General features: G+C 43.4%; 1 protein-coding gene across 2 annotated transcripts in view; it reads right to left on the bottom strand.

Annotated features, from left to right (window-relative positions):
- Positions 1 to 17,429, bottom strand: part of ARHGAP5 (Rho GTPase activating protein 5) — a 66,845-nt gene extending 49,416 nt beyond the window's left edge. Inside the window, exons 1-2 of one of the 2 annotated variants that reach the window (XM_015415205.1) lie at positions 17,312 to 17,429; positions 3,786 to 3,846 (exon numbers count right to left, since the gene is read on the bottom strand). The gene's annotated coding sequence lies outside the window, so the exon portion shown is untranslated. The remainder of the gene's footprint in view (positions 1 to 3,785; positions 3,847 to 17,311) is intronic. The other variant, XM_015415206.1, reaches the window with a different exon arrangement.
- Between the last annotated feature and the right edge of the window lie 62 nt (positions 17,430 to 17,491).

Genomic DNA, 17,491 nt, shown 5'->3' with positions numbered 1-17,491 from the left:
TGCACAAGATTGCAGCCCAAGTGTACTTTTCACTTCTTTCACACTAGGCACTTATACAGCACTGTCTTACATATAGCAATTCCTCTGCTGCACAGGAAAAGAAGGATGCAGAACTCTGTACTTTTCTTCACTCCCATCCTTCGGTTCTTAGCAAATGTATCCACATAACACAAACTGAAAGTACACTAAAGGAGTGTTCTTAAAATGTGTGTGTGTGTGGCTTATGATACCTCACAAGATTCAGTCAAGTCAGGATAAAGTATTTTACGTTTCCAATGCATTTTATGTCTGTACCAGTATATTTTGAGTTCAGGGATGATAACAGGCTTTTTCATTTTGGAGATGATTCCTGCATCTCAGATGTCTGTATAGCTGCTCCTTCTTAAAGCCTGTTCACATGTCACTTCCCCAGTAATGGTGATCAGGATCAAGCCCTGCATTTGTGACTGACTGCCTGTACACACCTTTCCAGATCCTCCCCAACTTTCTCCACTGCATAGAAATTAATATCCAAAGAGAGATGACCCCACTATTATCTGTATGCTGAATCTTACTTGAAGTTTTTATCTTACAGTGTCAAACTATTTAAATAACTATGGGGTTCTTGTGTAAGGTGTGCAAGACAAGTTAAATACAGTTCTAACAACCCATCATCTCAGGGGTAAATGGGAAAAGTCATATGCCACTGTTATTTTCCTAGTCCTATTCTCTGCTGTGTTCCAAAAGAACCCACATCTTTGGTACTTTATTCTTCCTCACTCTAAAGTTTCCAACAGCTTGTGTGATTACATTTATTTGCATAGCTAGTCCTACAACTTTTACAAGAAAAATTCCCAATGTTCTTTCAGATGTCTGATTAATTCCTGCACAACATCTCAAAATGAAAACAATGATGAAAGTTTCTTATCCTTCAGCCTTACTCTGTCCCTCTTTCTGCTGCATTACACATCACAGACATTCAGCCTTGGAACCTGTTGTTTTTCTTTTTTGCTATTATCGCTAATGTCTATCATGTCCTCTCCATATTTCTGTACTGGCCACTGTCAGAGATATGATGGACTAAAAAATGCACCCATGTCCCCTTACAACTTTTTATGAGTTTTGTCCAACAGAAAAATTGGAAACTGAAGATCACTAAAATACTCCAGTATGTTATTTTGAATGAGTGAAATGTTTTTTAAGGCAAGATTTTACTCAAACTGAAGATTTTATGACTCTGTATTAGAACAGTTCCTGCATATACTTTAGACATATACAATATATTTTCATGGATCTGTTTTTGTACACGATATGCTGTAATCCATATAATATACTATTGAAGAGTTCAGTGTCTTTAAAGTTAAACATGTATCTAAATATACTATAGCAATCCCAGTACGACTGGCTGTCCAAATATCCTACTTTTTTTTCTCAATACTAAATGTGCTTTTTAATCTCCGAGTTCTTTTTCCGACATCTCTCTGTCTCTAATATTGTTTATATTCACAATTTTTCTTGTAGAAAATGAAGACATTAAAATTTTCAAATGGCATACATATGTCAAATTTTACCAATTTAAATGCTTAAATTATCCACCAAGCATTTTATGTTATCAAAGCAATAAAATAAATGTAGGTTGATAAAAAGTATTATATTCTACCAAAATTGTATTTTGTGTATCTTAAATCCACAGCTGATCAATTTCAATGATTGTTTCCAAGTTCCTTTATATGGGACACCTAGAAAGGTGTGCTATCACCCTTAAATATTTTTCCAGTCCTGTGCTGACAATGCACAAGTGAAGTCACCCTTCATATCATACTAATGTGGATCTCATCCTTCTCTGGAAGTCATCCAATCTCACATTTAGGTGAGCAACATTCCAGAGGGTCATTTGTGCTATACCAATTTTTTATTCTTCTCCACAACTGGCCCTGCTATCACATCTTAAATGTTCAGGTTTAATTGAGGAAATGTAAACAAACTTTTAATTGTGTAACATCTTCAGTGAGTAAATTCAAGAACTGGATGGATTCTTTCAACTGCAACTAGTATGCCTGTCTTTCATACCAATGCTGAATGGCTCTCTCCCAATCAGTGGACATCCTAGGTCTTTCACGCTATCCAAAACTGCTTCTCGAACACCTCAATCTGGCAAACACATTTCTTCTTCAAGACTGGAATGCCCTGTATCCTCACTTTACCACCAAGTTATACATTTGCTGATAGCTGCAATAATAACTGCAACAGAGGCAGGCAATCCTTAAGATACATTCTAAACAGCATCATGTTAGACCATTTTAGTCAGCAAGCAAAGTCAGTTCACTGCCCAAAAATCAGAGGCATGCCTCTGAGGTGCAAGTAGCACTGATGGAGTCCACCTTGTTCCTAGTAAATCTTTGTGTTCCTAGTAAATCTTCGTGTCTCTCCATTCCCCCTCACTTTGGTACACATGATTTTTTTAAAAAATCCTTTCATTTGATCCACAAAAAGTATCCTATCCCTAGACTACAAAATCTCCCCAGACTTCCAAATATCACTGAAGCACCCCAACACTCAGCAGATCAGACACGGGGACCTAGTGCTGACTGCCCATCACATCTGGATAAAAGACAGGATTGCACATTCTCTTTCTCAAGTCCCTCAACCAGCCTTAACCTGGTTATCAATTATGACTGGATCCATTCCTAACCATTTTAGAAACAATCTTCAAATGTTAGGCATGCTAAATATTGGCATTTATATTGCTTCATGTGATACAATACAATTGTATAACCAAGAAACCATAAAGGTCTGGTCTAGACAAACAGTTTATTGCATAATGCAAATGTTCCTGGATTTTATCACATCAAACAGTAATAGAGCCAACAATAGGAAAAATCCCAAACACAGAGCAAACTAACACATAAAGGAATCCGCTTCCTTCTTGACATTTAGTTTTCTATTATACAGGAATTTTTAAGGGACAGCATTAAAACATATAACCACCCACCTGCAGTCATAGCAGCACAGTAAACTAAATCAGCCCTTTTGTCAGATGCCTTCACTGGTTTTCCTAAATTAAATCATCAGCAGCAATAGACCTTACTAGATTTAAATAGTCAAACGTTTCTTTTAAAGTGTTTTAGCCTTCACCATCTTTGCAAAAACTTGAAAAACTGTGGATTTTACCCAAAGTAGAAAATAACTCTGCTCTATGACCACAAGAGGGCACTTCTGGGGGGGGAAAGGCATATACCTTTAGGCACATTACAAAACGTGAAGGCAGGAAATGCCTCTAGGTGCAAGAGAGACATGTACTTCAAGAAGCAAATGGGTGCCCAGAGCACAAGGGCCTGTTCCCAAGATGCACATAGAGAAGCTCTAAATAACAGTAAGAACAGTATTTGTATGAGTTATTAGCAAGGGGCAATCTCAAGTTTAAAAAAGAAAGCTTACAAAGCAAAATACTAATGTAAAGATTTAGCACCTAAGAACAAGAAATACAGAAGTTAGGATGTTTTAAAGATACAGAATGGAGGAGATATGTCCTTCAATTACGGCACCAGCCAAATGTCAGAATTAGTGACAAATCAGCATGGATTGCTGGATGACATGGCCTAATAAATTTTTCTAGGTATTTAGTAGTATTTTAATTTAAAATTTCTGCCTAATTTGCAAGACACATTTCGGTAATTTAAAAGGCAGCTCACTCTGATAAAACCACTGTGAATTAGGAAAATTGTATGATATATATAAGTCTGTCTACCAATTGTCTCTGACATTTTATCTAAGCCATTGTTTTTCAGGAAATATCAAAAGCTTACCCTCTACAAACAAAATAGTGGTACTAAGATCTTCTTCAAATATTTCTTCCCTGAGAGCGTTCTGAAAAACATCAGGATGATAGTCTTAAAAGCATGACTGTACAAAAAAAAAATCACAGTACAACATACAATAACAAATTATTGTACTCAGTGTCTATCCTTAATTAAATATATTTAAACCACTTGTGTCCTTAAGGTAGGGCTTCAAATGTCAATTACTATATACAGTTTATAAATATTCAAAAAGGGCTGTATACATTTGAAAGCACGTTACTACTAATAACATACTGGTATTTGTAATCAAAGAACTATTCTGAACAAAAATGAAATATTTTTTGTAATTCAAAGCAGCAAATCCTCTATCCATATATTAATCATTAGAGTATCTGTTTAAACACATATCCTACCAATCCGTCTCCATGAGGCACACAAGAGGGTTAATCTTGAAAACAGCATCACACAACTAAAATATGTACAGGGCAACATTAAAATACTGAATCAAGCAATCTACACCAGACTGAACAAGCAAAAAGAGCACAGCTATCTAATCCATCTTCCCCTCAAAAGTTCTCCTGAAAATAATAGTGCTCAATGTTCAGAAAAAGTGGAACAAGACAGCCTGATGGACTTCCATGTGGACAAATTCCACAAGCTGTGTGCCGCCAATGAAAGGGTGTTCCATAGAGGCAATGAACTTTTATGGGGGCGCAGTACAGCAGGGGGACAGGGGAAAAATGAAGTTCACAAGTCAGTTCATATGGGAGAATATGGTATTTTGGATTCTCCTTCCCAAAAAGCATATAACTTTGCAGGAACAACACAACCATTTAACTGCAACAATAATCAACCGGAAGCCAGTGTATAGGTCTGAGAATAAGCATTATAGGCAGAAAGTAGCAGCATACTGTCAATCTTCTCATAGCTCTCTGGGCCAGCTTCAGCTTCTGAACACTTTTCAAAGGCAGACCCATGAAGAGAGTGTTGCAACATCCTACTCTGGAATTTACCAAGGCACAAGTGATGCTGGCAATGTGAAATTCTTGAGAAGATAATGTAGCTAGTCTAACAAGCAGCTGATAAAAAGTTTTTCTGGCCATGGACACACCATCATCCAAGGGTCAAGTTGAATGAAGAAACATTTCCTAGCTACAAAACTACTTAAGGGTATATGACTTCACCCAGGACAAGAAAAACATCAGCTTCAGAATCAACTGACATCACCATCATCAATATCTCTGTCTTAGCTGGACTGAGTCTTTGATTAGTTACTGCTGTCTAACCCACCAACTGCCTCCAGGAATATGGAGAAAGAAATAGAGTTGGATCTCATTCTATCTTTATCATTAATGCCACCAACATTTAATCCCATACTATTTGAGTAATTCCGTCAATTATCCCTCTTCCCTTACCAATGTTTATATGTCTCTGTACATATTTTAATTCTGCTTTGTTTTAATGATGTATATTTGGGAGGTTGATATTAAGTTTTAAAATGTGCATTTATATGTTTTAAATTCTTAGTGTTGGTGGTCCTTGTGAGGGCAGAAAGGTGGGATATAAACTTTGTAAATAAATAAAATAATTCCCAGCTCCTGATAAACATCCAAGCTTCCTAAAGTAACTTCCAATTGCTATAACTGTGTTTGAAATATTGATGATGCCCATACAATTAAATCCAATCAGTGAGATATGTGCTAAGCACATGAGCCATTATTAGTTAAGCCCTCATGATACTGATATTACTGAGCCCACTATGATGTGAACTGCAAAGGTATGCAATGAAATTAAAGGCAAAGATGAACTATTCAGACTTCAATTACACGTCTCTCCTGTCTCTTACTTTGGATATACTGGAAACTAGTTAGAGTGATAACACAGTAAGAGCATATCCAGAAAAGTTGCATTTAAAACTCAGATTCTCATATGCTATTAAATAATCCTATGCATAACTCTGAAATTAGATATAAACTCACTGAGTTTGTACAGACATAATTCTACCAACACCTTAACAACAATTGGGATGTCACAGGATTACACTCTTCTAGAAACCATTTCTACACATTTCGCCTACCAGAGTTAACCTTTAAAAATCATTATATCAGTAGTAATATAAACTAGGATGTTGGTGGTTTATCAGATTTTTCCTTAACCCAGTGGGAGTATTCTCGTCCCATAAAACTATAATTTGGGAAGTGATGCTAAGTATTCTGCATATATACATATTTAGTTTTGTATCAAATAAATTTTAATCTATTAGTTTAATATCAGAGATTTTTACACATAAATCTAAATATCTGTCAAGGCCACTGAATTAAACATCAATGATCAAGAAACGCTATATTCTTACCAAAAGGCTCTTTATAACCCACTGTCAAGACAATGACATTTGGGAGTTAATTTCAGCACAGCTTTAGTTTTAGTCAACTCATATTCAATGTGAGAAATCCATTCTTGAATTCCTTAGATTAGGTACAAGGAGTTCTAAACAGATGGAATCTCCCACACAAATTTCATCTTTACAACAAACATTTTGCTTTATTTTAAAAACAAAATTGACAAAGGAAACTGATATGATAATAGACAAAGGACAAAAGTCAAGGAAAGAGTAAAGGTATCAGAAGAATACTAACAGCTCATATTTATGGTACTGTGTAGTCAACACCCACAATCCATACATACAATCCAGGTTTTGACTGAAAGTATCCTACTTGCAGAATACAACCAATTGTCAGCAAGCTGCCATTCTGTTTTCTGTGACCTCTGTGTACATATTCTTTCCCTGTTGCACCCGGCTTGGTTTCTATCATCCTACTCCTGCGTTGGAATGCAAAAGATAACTGCTGGAGGTTGTGTGGGGGAGAAGATGCTGTAATGCTTGGCTATTGCTTTTCCCATGACTACTGCACCTGTGTTATGTCTAATATCCTGCCTGGTTCCCATGGACTGGGCGCGCAACCGTTTCATTAGCCCGCCAGCGGGAAAGTTATTCATTGGACCTGTATCTCTTTGAAGTTCCTTTATTATGCTTGATCTAACTGTGTATCCCCAGTTCTAACAAAGAACGTGTTTGAGTATGTCGTCAACGCTTTGAAATAAATTTTGCTTTTCTTAAAACGTGGATTTATTCTCGATGCTTGGGGATCCAACATATTGTTAGAACTCTCTTTTTCCTATCGTTCCGAATCTGGCGAGATCATGAGCGGAATTGAGGGAAACCTACCTACCACGGAGGGGGACTCTGGATCGGTCCCACAAACCTCCGCGTCTTTGGTGTTCACGACTGCAGCCTCGTTGGAGGGTGCCGTGGGGGGAGCGATTCCCCGCCTGCCTGCACATCTGTCTTGGCCGCCTCCGACCCCTTCGCAATGGGGTCCGCGGAAGACTCACCAGCAGGATGATTGGACTATGTACAACACCCAGGGCACCCGTGAGGTGTACTCCCGTCGGGGGAGCGGATTACGTGAGAGTCTATTTGACAAGGGATTGTTCCCGGAGCCGGGGGCTACCTCGGAGAAGGGGAGCCCCGAGCGGGACCTCGAGGAGTGGATGTTCGAGCCGTCGGGACCGCGGGGCCACGCAGGAGATGAGGAGGGCACCGGAGTCTTCCCAACGGAAGAGGACTATGACCCACCCCCGGACTACCGCCCTCGGGACCCCATCCCGGAAGAAACCACCGGGGAACGACTAGCAGAACTGGAAGACTCGGTGAGAGACTTGTTGCGGGCATTCCAGGATGTGATGGAAGGTCTGCCGGGAATGATGGACGTTCGAATGGCTAATTTCCTTGACGCACACGCCGCGCAGCAACAAGTTGCTCCTGCACCGGGACTTCCCGCGCCGCCGATGCCTGCTCAACCGCTGACGGGACCACCGCTGCAAGCACCGGGAGTTCCAGCGCAGCAGGTACCTGTACAGCCGCCAGTGAGACCGCCTCTGCAAGTGCCTGTGCAACCGCCGATGCCGGGGGGTCCGCCGGTGCCGGGTCTGCCGCCACCACTGAGGCCAATGCCAGCGGGGCCACCGGTTGTGCCGGGTTTCCCTCCCAGGGGAGTTCCGGCTCAGCTGGGCCCGTTGGTAAGGCCTCCACGGCCCAGACCCAAGGATCTACTGGAGGCTACCTTCGACGGCAACCCAGATGAACTCGCTTTCTTCACGGTGAGGGTGCATAAATTCGTAGAAGAAAGTCGACACCTGTTCCGAAATGAAGCTGGTCTTATTGATGTCATCTCGGCAAGACTGAAAGGAGACGCCGCCACATGGTATGTTGGACTGCACAATGACCGCGGTCCGGAACTTTTGAATTTGCGAGCATTCATGTGGGCGCTGCGGGCGAGATTTGAAGATGTCAACGCGAGTCAAAGGGCTAAAGCGTTTCTCCGCACCTATCGCCAGAACAAGAAGTCGGTTCGCGAGTACACTCTGGAATTCCACAAGCAAGCCGCAAAGCTCCGAGACTACCCTGACCATATATTAGCTGAGATGTATCGCTTGGGTCTCAACGCAGATATCCGAGAAACGGTTCTGAAAACTGTCAACCCTGTCTCCCTAATGGCCTGGACCCAGGAAGCTGAAAATGCGGAAGACCGGCTCACCACCATCAAACTCGACCTGGCTGCTACGACCAACAGACCCGCCGCTGCCGGTGCCTCCAAACCCAAGCCTCAACGCCTGTCGGAATCAGCACGAGAACTACGTATGAAGATGGGGCTCTGTCTCAAGTGCGGGGAGAAGGGGCACTTCGCTGTGGATTGTGGCAGCCGTAAAGTACAGCCGCCTACTCCAAGCCCGAAGACACCGCTGACGGGGAAGAAGGGAATGGCTAAACCGCGTTTCTCCAAAGCTTTGCAGGCGGCCCAAGGCTCGGAGGGGAACGATCCGTCTGCTGCCGAGTCAGAAGAAGAGGTGGTGCCTGAAACGGCGGAAAACGACAACGGCCTGTTGTGAGAGGCGCAAAACGACAAGGCCATTCTAATGCTGCGCCCAAGGTGGTGAGAGAAACCCCTTCCCTATTTTTCGTGACTGTCTCATTAATGAATCCGCTCCTGGGAACCCACGTTAGGGTGAGAGCGTTGATTGATTCTGGGTGTGGGAGGGATCTCATCAGCCCTAGAGTGTTGTTGGCACTGGAAGCGGGGATAGCCCCCTTGAAGTCTCCCATCATTTTTACCCAGATGGATGGGGCACCCATGGAACCTTGTACGCACGAGACTATGGCTTTGCGGCTGGGGGCGGGCGATCATTGGGAATCCAGATCCTTCATTGTCACCCCTAAATCGCAATTCGACTTAGTTCTGGGGAGTCCCTGGTTGTTTACCCATGACCCTTACATCTTGTGGGAAGAAGGGGTTGTCAAGTTTGTGTCGGCTAAGTGTGTAAATCACTGCTGGGTGGACTCGTGGGGGGACCAGCCGACCGCGCAGTTCCCCTGCGGCACTTTGCAACCGGAAGAGTTAGCTTCTTTGCCTCGAGAGTATAGAGACTTGGCGAAAGTGTTTGGCGAAGAGGAAGCTAACGAATTGCCCCCCCATCGCTCGACTGACTGTGCTATTGAACTTTTGCCTGACTGTAAATTGCCCAAAGGTAAAATTTATGCGATGGGGCCGGCTGAGAAAGTTGAACTGCGGAACTTTATTGATAAAAACCTAGCCCGAGGTTTCATTCGCCCGGCTTCCTCCCCTTTCGCCGCGCCTGTACTTTTCCGAAAGAAGAAAGACGGGGGGCTCAGATTGTGCACTGATTATAGGGGTCTGAATGCTGTTTCTTTATCCAATGCTTACCCCCTCCCGCTAATCAAGGACTTGGTAGCTGAGGCCACCAAGGGCAAAATCTTCTCGAAACTTGACCTCCGGGATGCATATTTCCGTGTGCGCATCCGGGAGGGGGATGAAAGCAAGACTGCATTTAATACCCCTTTGGGGCAGTTTGAGTACCTCGTTATGCCCTTCGGCCTTCAAGGGGCTCCGGGGGTCTTCATGAACCTTATCAATGAGGTCCTACATGAGTTTCTATTCAAGGGAGTGGTCCTTTACCTTGATGATGTGTTGCTGTACTCTCAGGACCTCCCGTCGCATATTAAATTGGTGCGCAAGGTCCTTAAACGACTTTATGAACACCACTTGTTTGCAAAGCTGTCAAAATGTGAATTCCACAAGACATGCATTGACTTTTTGGGCTATCGCATCTCTGGGGGGACGGTTGAAATGGACCCTGCTAAAATTCAAGCTGTACTTGACTGGGAGCCCCCCAGGACCCGCAAACAATTGCAAATGTTCCTCGGATTTGCCAATTTTTACAGAAATTTCATCCAGAATTTCGCTCAAATTGCCCTTCCCCTGACTGATTTGCTCAAAACCAAGGGAAAGGGGTTTGATGCTACGAAACCAGGCGCCCCGCTTAAATGGTCCCCTGCTTGCGCAGAGGCTTTTGAGAAACTTAAACTGATGTTCACCTCTGAGCCAGTGCTGGCGCGCCCTGATGAAACTAAGAAATTCATTGTCCAAACTGATGCCTCGGATGTGGCAATGGGGGCCGCGATTTTGCAGGAGGGGGAGGATGGTCGTTTACATCCCCTCGCATTTGTGTCTAAAAAGTTTTCTGACGCTGAACGAAACTGGGGGATTTGGGAAAAGGAGGCGTCAGCAATCCGGCTGGCTCTCTCCACGTGGAGGCAGTGGTTGGAGGGGGCGCAACTGCCATTTGAAGTCTGGACTGACCATAAGAATTTGGAGATGCTGAAATCCCCCCGTTCTCTCAACGCTAAGCAACTTCGTTGGGCGGACTTCTTTGCTAAGTTTCGATTCACTCTTCGTCATTTCCCTGGGGCGGCGAATTCCCTGGCTGACGCGCTTTCACGCCTCCCACAACATGACAGTCAGCGTGAGATCATCATGGACTCTGTCTTTTCCCCCTCCCATCTGGGGGGGGCCGTGGTCACCAGGGCGCAAGCGCGGGCAATTCCACACTCTGATGAGACTACGCCTTCCCTTTTCCCTGTGGGGGGGGGGGCCTGGGTCCAAAAATATCTGTCTGCTTTGACTGTTGAGGATGATGCCTCCCTGACAACGTTGCCTGATTGTGTCCGTAGCCCTGATGGTCTGATTTATTCTGGAGACAAACTGTATGTGCCTATTTCAATGAGGAGGGAGGTGATGGAGTCTGCTCATGGTTCGAAACTGGCAGGGCATTGGAGTTTTGTTAAATCTCTACAACTCATCCGCAGACAGTTCTGGTGGCCACATATGCGCAAAGACCTCTTGATGTTTGTTCGGTCCTGCCAAACATGTGCCTTGACTAAACCCAGATTGGGCAAGCCTCCTGGTCTTCTACAGCCACTCCCTACTCCATCGAGACCATGGGAAGTGGTATCCATGGATTTTATTACTGACCTCCCTGCGAGCAAAGGGAACACTATCATTTGGGTGGTTGTTGATTTGTTTTCTAAACAAGCTCATTTTGTACCTTTTCCTTCCTTGCCTACAGCTCAAAGGTTGGCGAAATCGTTTATGTCTCACGTGGTGAAAATTCATCAATTACCTACTAAGTTAATTTCTGACAGGGGGACCCAATTTGTTTCTAAATTTTGGAGGGAACTTCTTTCCATTTTAGGGGTGGAACAAGGACTCAGCAGCGCGTATCATCCCGAGACTGACGGACAGACGGAACGAGTTAATCAGACCCTGGAACAATATTTGCGTTGTTTTACTAATTATCAACAGAATGATTGGTGTGACTTATTGCCTCTTGCTGAATATTGTTATAATAATACTGTCCATAGCTCCACAGGCATGTCTCCGTATAAAGCTGTCTCTGGTTACGACAGCCCCCCCCTCCCTTTCTTGGAGGGGATGGGCCAACGTCCTGTGGGGGATGCTGATACCTGGTGTATGTCCTTGCAAAAAGCATGGCCTCTGTTATGCCAAACACTTGACGCAGCCAAGGCTGCTTACAAGACCCAGGCAGACAAGGGTAGGGTGGTGGGGTTTGATCTGAAACCTGGGGATCTTGTGTATGTCTCAACCAAGAACATTAAGATGCTGCGGCCTAGCAGGAAATTGGGATGGAAGTTCATAGGCCCTTTCAAAGTGCGCAAAGTCATAAATGATGTGGCAGTTGATGTTGTTTTGCCTAAGAATTTACGTGCCTTGCATTCTGTATTTCACATGAGCCTGTTAAAGAAGGATCCTGGCCCGTCTCCATGGAGACCTGTAACTACTCCTCCTCCACCTGTCATTTTGGAAGGGGATGAACATTTTGAGATCGCTGATATCCTGGATTGTAAAGTGAAACGTGGTAAACTCTGGTACCTTATCGAATGGGTTGATTTCGGTCCCCAGCACCGCGAATGGGTGGAAGAAGGGGATATTCGGGCCCCTTACCTGATCCGTAGTTTCCACAGAAGGTTCCCGGACAAACCGGGAGGTCTCCCGCCCAGCCCGGGAGATCTCCCGCCCGGCCCGGGAGGTGTGTTGTAAGTGTATTTTAAGGGGGGCAGTATGTCAGCAAGCTGCCATTCTGTTTTCTGTGACCTCTGTGTACATATTCTTTCCCTGTTGCACCCGGCTTGGTTTCTATCATCCTACTCCTGCGTTGGAATGCAAAAGATAACTGCTGGAGGTTGTGTGGGGGAGAAGATGCTGTAATGCTTGGCTATTGCTTTTCCCATGACTACTGCACCTGTGTTATGTCTAATATCCTGCCTGGTTCCCATGGACTGGGCGCGCAACCGTTTCATTAGCCCGCCAGCGGGAAAGTTATTCATTGGACCTGTATCTCTTTGAAGTTCCTTTATTATGCTTGATCTAACTGTGTATCCCCAGTTCTAACAAAGAACGTGTTTGAGTATGTCGTCAACGCTTTGAAATAAATTTTGCTTTTCTTAAAACGTGGATTTATTCTCGATGCTTGGGGATCCAACACCAATGTAAATTCCTATCTTAGGTGAAGGCTTAGGACAAGAATGTGTAGTGGTTGTATTCTGCATAGTTTACATGACTATGCACCATAGCAGTTCAGTGCAAAGCATGAGCATTTCAACAACCAAAGATGTCCATGTGTAGTTCATGGTAGTAAAGCAGGGGTCTACAAATAAGGTTGCCTTTGGCAACCATGTATTTAACTTGGATGCCTGGACACCAGAGAATCCTTAAGTTTTGCCTGAATAGAACTATTCTATTAGAACGTGAATTTTTATGGTGACAGGATTCCCTACTACTTCATACCAAGAAGTGAGAAGACAGGAAGGAGCATGAGGGGGTTTATTATGACTTCCTCAGAAAATGTTCAGTAACTGTGACATATGGCCTTACATATGTCACACATTTCATTAAATCGCTCTCTAACCTGCATAACAGTTTCCCAGTGTCAATACTGCCATATTTAATACATTGCATGGATTTTAATCATATGCACAATATTCACAGTTAATGGTCCTCTATGCAGATTTTACCCTGACCTGGATAGCCCAGGCTAGCCCAATTTCATCAGATCTCAGATGCTAAGCAGGGTCAACCCTGGTCAGTATTTGGAAGGGAGACTGCAAAGGAAAGCAGAGGCAGGCAATGGCAAACCACCTCTGAATGTCTCTTATCTACAGGGTTGCCATAAATCAGTTGTGACTTGATGGCAAAACAGAACAACAACAACACATGCATTTTGCCATTTCACCTTGGGTACTTTATATCAATGTTAAAAAAATGAAATGTTAATCAATAAATGAAAAGCATTACTAATCTTCTGAATTGGTAAGCATCATACTACCCAGCCCAACAATATAGTTGAGTATATTTGGCGTTTCAGAAAGATTTATATGCCTCCAGAACCTGATAAATATCCTATAAAAATAACCAAATATTTTAAATTAATCTGCAGTAAGACTGTGCATAACATTAACAAAAAGGAAAAGAAAACCAAACAGATTAATGTGTCAGACTTAACGAAATGTTTTAAAACAGGCTACACATATTGCCAATATGGCTGTTTCGGCATTACATTTCTTCCTGCCCAAAACAATGTCAGAAATTAATAAAAAGGCAGAAGTTTCCTATAGCAGAAGTTTGTGGCATCAGCAAAATTAGCAGTGTGAGGGGAAGGCTGACATTCAAATATAACAACTGTCAAATATATTTTAAAAAACAAGCAGGAACCCGCAAGGACTTGCAGGGGACCACTTAATTTTCTCCTGTATCATCTTCCCCATACTATTTCCTCTTTCTTGCCTCCTGGCAGCCCCCGCATCATCTCCATTTGCCTGCTTCCTTCCTTCTCTCCTCCCCTCTCACCAACCACCTTTCTTTTATTTTTATTCACTTCATTTATACCTCACTTTCTTCCCAATGGAGATCCAAAGCAGCTTACATCCTTCTCTTCTTCTCCTGTTATCTTCACAACAACCCTGTGATGTAGATTAGGCTTAAAAAGAGTGACTGACCCAAGGTTATCCAGCAGCTTCCATGACAAGAGTGGAAATTTCATCCTGGATCTCCACTGGCTCTCTGTTTTCCCTCCTTCCCTCCCCCTGACAGCCTTTCCCTAGCCAAGTTGCAAAAAAAGGTCTGGCCAAGTTGCAAAAGTCATGTGGCAGCACTCGCTCAGGTGAGTTGTGTGGTGGCCATTGCTGAACTAGGCTAAGTCATGCAAGTTGTGTGAAGGCTGCTGCTGGGCCCAAACAAATTGTGTGACATTGAGTCACAGCCACCACCACACCTTGGTGAGTTGCACAAATTGCATGGTAGCAAGTTGCCTGGCAGTTTCTGCTGGACCTGGCGCTTTTCTAAAGTTTGTAGAAAAATCTGCCTTTTCTGTTCATGGCTCAATCTCTAGATTTAAGTATCAACAGATGGAGCCATGTTGGGAATGAGATATATTGTGTTACTTTTCCATTCATAATCCTATAGATGTAAGTTTAACAGCTATTATTAAGGCACTAAGTAACAAAAATGATCTCATATTACAAGTAATGCAATGGGCACAACATTTGGTAAATTTGGAAAACTAACTGAAGAAAATTTTGCATGTCTGCCTATTCAGCATTTTCTTGACTAATGGAATGGATAACATACTCCAAGCCATGATCTGAGAGGCACATGATAAAAATAACCTTCCTGAAGTTCAGCAGGCTTTTGTCTGTGCTTGGGTGGAAGACCACCGAGGAACCTATTTAAAATTCAGGAAAGGACGGTGGGATATAAATATAATATAAACAAACTTAAAACAGAACATAAATGGTATAACCTGATATATCACCTGAAATGGTGATAATCAGATTATCACAAACTTTACCCTATGCCAGTATTGCAGAAATTTCTGGGACCTTACAACAGCATCATAAGGACATGTCAACAGACTGATCAGAAAATACGCCAGATCAAATGTTTAGGTTTATATGTTAAACTCATATTTCTAAAGTAAAATATTGATAGAGCACCATTAATAATGTATTCACAAACATCACTTATACTAGATTCGCAGCCTAATAATGAACTAGTTTAGAAATAATAATAGCAAATCTTTAAAAATCTTTGGGCCTTTAGTGAAACTATTCAGAAGTGAACGATTCATGTAGCAGTTAAGGAAACCATGTATAAAGCAAGGCAATCTTACAAAAGACTAAAGAACACAGGCCAACCCGTCTACAAGTACAGGCTGAGTATCAGGATTACACTATCATGTAGTTTTACTGCTATAAAACTATTTTCTCCAACTATTTCTTCTTATAAAAGACAGTTAATTTATATGCTAAATAACTAATCAATTGTAGATTAAGAATCGCATGGACTAGTGTTTGTCATCTTGCCCAGTAACACACAGCATAATCCTTAGAACACTTTCTTGGGAATAAGCCCCACTCAATATAAACCTGAGTAGGATTATAAATAGACCTGTTTAGGATTGCTCTCTAGTATAGCATTTTAGAAACTAACTGATGTATTGTGACATTAGTTTTTATAGCTAACAATCTGCTTCATCATATACAGGACATAAGGGCAATGTTATATTGGATAATGTAGTACAAAATTAAGGTACTGCTACTGTCAGTTTACAACAATGTATAATTATTTCTATGACTAAGAGAATGTGTTACAAAGAAAAATACTCAGGATGCTCATATGTAACACTGCCACTGATTGAGAGCTCACAGACCACAGTCAATAAAATTTGAGAAAAACATATACAATATTAGGATAATGAGACATCATAGAACTGCATACCCCAGAAAAATATCACCTCTTAACTCCTCTATAATGTTTGAAATGGTGAACACCAATATAAATGCCATTATATTCATCTCGGAATGAAAACCTTTCAAAAACGCAGCTAAAATGGATGTGCAATTGATCCACAAATGTTTGAATCCATTGTACTGTGTTACTGTGCAGTGGTACACTTGAAAAATCTCTGCCAATTACTGGTATCTAAGCAATAGGGAAAATACACTAATTATCTACGAGAACCTAAACTTAACATGCGCACCCACCCACTAGCCTATTTTAAAACATTTGCCTCCTACTTTTCAGGCAAATCCTTAACACTGGAGTTGCTGAAGACCTCATGTACAAAAGGACATATGGGAAGATTTCCACACCCTTTTTAACAATAGTATCAGATCTTAATTTTTAACCTATTACCAAGCAAGTTTGCTTCTGTCCACCCTCAAAACTTATTATGCATTACTTCATGTCAATCTGTCACATTTCTAGTATGCCCCCTTGTATGCCCCCCCCCCCCCCAAGAAGGAAATCCGGGGTTATGCAGCCAAGAAAAAACACGAAAAAAAATAATAAGCAAAACAGCCCGCATAACCTAGGTTTCAAAGGTGTTATACACCCATCCCGTGGAGATGGGGGAGGGTTTAAGCAGAGAGTAGGCCACTTACACATCTTTAGAGACTAAAGTTTGCTATACCGACCTCTGGGGAGGCGGCCAAAGCCAACAGAAGGGGAAAACACGGAGAAGAAAAAGAAAAGAATGGTAGACTCGATGTGGCAAAGCAGTACGACAGACGAAGGGAAAGGAAGGGGGGGGGAGAGGAATGAGGAAGGAAAGAAGGTGGATTGCTCCCTTCCTTCCTCTCCCTGGGAGAGCCGTGACCAGCGGCCAAGCCGCCGCCAGTGCTTGGCAGAGCAGGCTGCGACCCTCCCCGTTGACGCAGGCCTCCATCACCTGTCTGGGACCAGAGCGACCGAGGCGTGCAACCCTCTTCCATCCACCCGCACCCACCCCCCTCCACCGGGGCGTGTAGGTACGGAACGGGCTCGGAGAAGGAAGGGGAAGGGAAAGAAAGGGGAGCTCCGGATCTCTCGGCTCTCTCTCTCTCAGCAGTTCCCGCTGGCGGCGGCCCCAGCCTCCTCGGAACCAGGGGCAGCCAGCAGAGTCCGGGCTGCTGCGGCACCCGCCCGGCTACAAACCCCACTGCTACTGCAGCTGACAGGGTTGGGTGTAATGGGGGGGGGGAGAGAGAGAGAGAGAAAGACTGGCCAGAGTTGGCCGAGGAAAGCGAGCGGGGGGGGGGGCGGATTATCTCCTCCTACCTCCGCCTCGGCTCTTCCGCGGCATTCCCAGGGCTCTCACTCCGCGCCGGCGGCGACCGTTTCCCTTCGGGACCGCAGCCTCCCTCAGAACTCCCAGCCGCGACGGCCTGGCCCCATCCCGCCTCCCCTCCTCCCTCCCCCCTCCCCGGTGTTCTCAGTTTAGTAATGGCGGCGGCGGCG

This window comes from Gekko japonicus, unplaced genomic scaffold (assembly GCF_001447785.1).
Source record: "Gekko japonicus isolate JY-2015 unplaced genomic scaffold, Gekko_japonicus_V1.1 scaffold83, whole genome shotgun sequence".
NCBI lineage: Eukaryota > Metazoa > Chordata > Lepidosauria > Squamata > Gekkonidae > Gekko > Gekko japonicus.
Note: the sequence above shows the minus strand (reverse complement) of the source record. Positions and strands in the feature narration are given on the sequence as shown.